Here is a 2,141-nt window from a genome sequence, read left to right as displayed (position 1 = left end):
CTAGAGCCATAAAAGAAGGAGATTGGGTTCTAGTCTATGACAGTAGTCTAGAAAATCAGCATAGTAGCATGAGAAAAATGGTTCAAAGATGGTTTGGACCGTATGAAGTGAAAAAGGTTTTTGACAATGGTACTTATGAGCTGGCTGAATTAGATGGAACAACATTGAGGGTGCCTATTGCTGGAAAACGAGTCAAGATTTTCAAGAGAAGAGAAGATGAAGAATATGCACTTGAAGCATTGACAGAAGAAGAGCAGATAGGAGAAAGACAAGCAGATGAGACAGAAGACATAGATGATGAAGCTGATAGAGAAACAGGTTTACTAGAATCAGAAGATGGACTTGACCTGTTTGTGGAATTGAATGATCCTGGATAGTTGGCACATCCGGAGGATGCGCAGGTTTAGAGGGGGTGGATGTCGTGTTGCTGCGCATCCGAGTCGTATACACCTCCATTTCTTTTGTTGTGCATTTGTGTTAGCATTTTAATAATTCGCATCCAATGTATATATTCCCTTAATGCATTGCACACTGATCATGTTCTGGAGTTACTATCTGAAGTTGAGAAGACTGACCTCAAACCACTCCAACCATGTTTTGACAGTGCCATGAATATGTATTTGCAATTGAAGTGCTAAAAAGAAGTGGATTCTTTGTTCGACAGGGCAAAGGCTGTGAATGTGCGGCCTGCACATGCTACTTTTAATATGCTTATAAAGGCTTACATAAACAGTGGACAGATGGAAAAGGCAGAACGTGTTTATCAAGAAATGAAGCAAACTGATGGTATTGGTGCAAATTCACTCACATATAATCTGATGTTAGAGGCCTATGGTGTGGCCTGTCTTAAAGATAAGGTACAAGAAGTTTTAAAGGAAAAGCTAGTCTATTCTGGGGAGATAGGGGGATATTTTTGAAAAGGCGAATATGGCGGGCTGCGCCTGGAATGGAAACGGGAGAGCTGTCGTGAAACTATGGAGGGGATGATCTAGATGGCTGCTGGGATTCTCAGGGACATGACGATTTTTCCTGGTCCTCGTTAGAGGGAGAGGGAGAGGGAGAGGGAGAGGGATGTTGATACAGCATCTGCCTCTTCTCGCCACCAAACGGATCGTGCTTGCATCCGCCTCCCCTCGCAGGTCCGAGCTGTTGCGTAGCCTTGGACTGAATGTAGAAGTGATCCCATCGACATTTGATGAAAACCTTGAAAAGTCCTCCTTTCCATTAGCAGAGGATTATGCTGCAGAAACTGCTTTGCATAAAGCGATTGAAGTCTCTCAGCAGATCCACAGGGATGATGCCAAAGTGGACATTGTCATAGGAGCTGATACCGTGGTTGAACTCGATGGAATTGTGTTAGAGAAGCCAAAAGATGAAGAGGATGCCTTTCAGATGCTTTCATCTTTAAATGGGAGGCAGCATACTGTTTTCACTGGTGTCTCCTTTGTTCTACCTTTAGTTTGTGATCCGTCCGTTGGTAAACCACCTCTTGTGTACACATTTTGGGAGCAGACAAAGGTTGAGTTTGCCCAACTTTGAGGAGGAGAAGAGGAGGAGTTAGCAGGCTGCCTACAGAACTTCATTATATTGCACTCAAAGAATTGAACACAGAGTCGCTGCTGCCCAGTACATAATTGAGCATGGAGCAGATGTAAATGCCAGTGATTATACTGGACAGACTGCTCTACATTGGACAGCTGTTCGCAATTCAATCCAAGTGGCAGAGCTGTTGCTGCAAAATGGAGCTCGACTGGAAGCTGCAGATTCCCATGGATATAGGGAAACTCTTGTTGCTGCACGAACGCTACCTTGGGCAAAGGCACATCTGAATTACACTGGCCAAGCATTAATCATCTGTGGAGCTACAATTGCTACATACTTCATTGTTTCTGATAGAACTATTTTGGAGTGTGCTCGGATGACTTCGTGTGAAAGGATCAAAGCTGAACGTGCTGCTACAGGAAACAGGGATGCTTAGATTTTCTGCTTTGTGTGATCCTTAACTCTTTGAATGCTGCATGACATTAAGAAAGGTCTTTCCTTGGAAAGTAAATCTGTAAGTGCAACCAACTTCCATGTTGCAAGTATCCCAAAGGCTCTGTTTAGGCTGAAATTTCAGTAACCCAGTTCCCATTCTCAGC

The 2,141-nt window shown here is 43.7% G+C and overlaps 1 pseudogene; it reads left to right on the top strand.

The window, feature by feature from the left end:
- The first annotated feature begins 1,065 nt into the window (after positions 1–1,065).
- LOC148019893 (uncharacterized) lies at positions 1,066–1,539 on the top strand (annotated as a pseudogene).
- Positions 1,540–2,141: the final 602 nt, after the last annotated feature.

The sequence above is a fragment of the Lygodium microphyllum genome, chromosome 19, assembly GCF_053477565.2.
Source record: "Lygodium microphyllum isolate KBCC chromosome 19, Lygodium_microphyllum_v1.1.10, whole genome shotgun sequence".
Lineage (NCBI taxonomy): Eukaryota > Viridiplantae > Streptophyta > Polypodiopsida > Schizaeales > Lygodiaceae > Lygodium > Lygodium microphyllum.
This window is presented reverse-complemented; position numbering and strand designations above follow the sequence as displayed.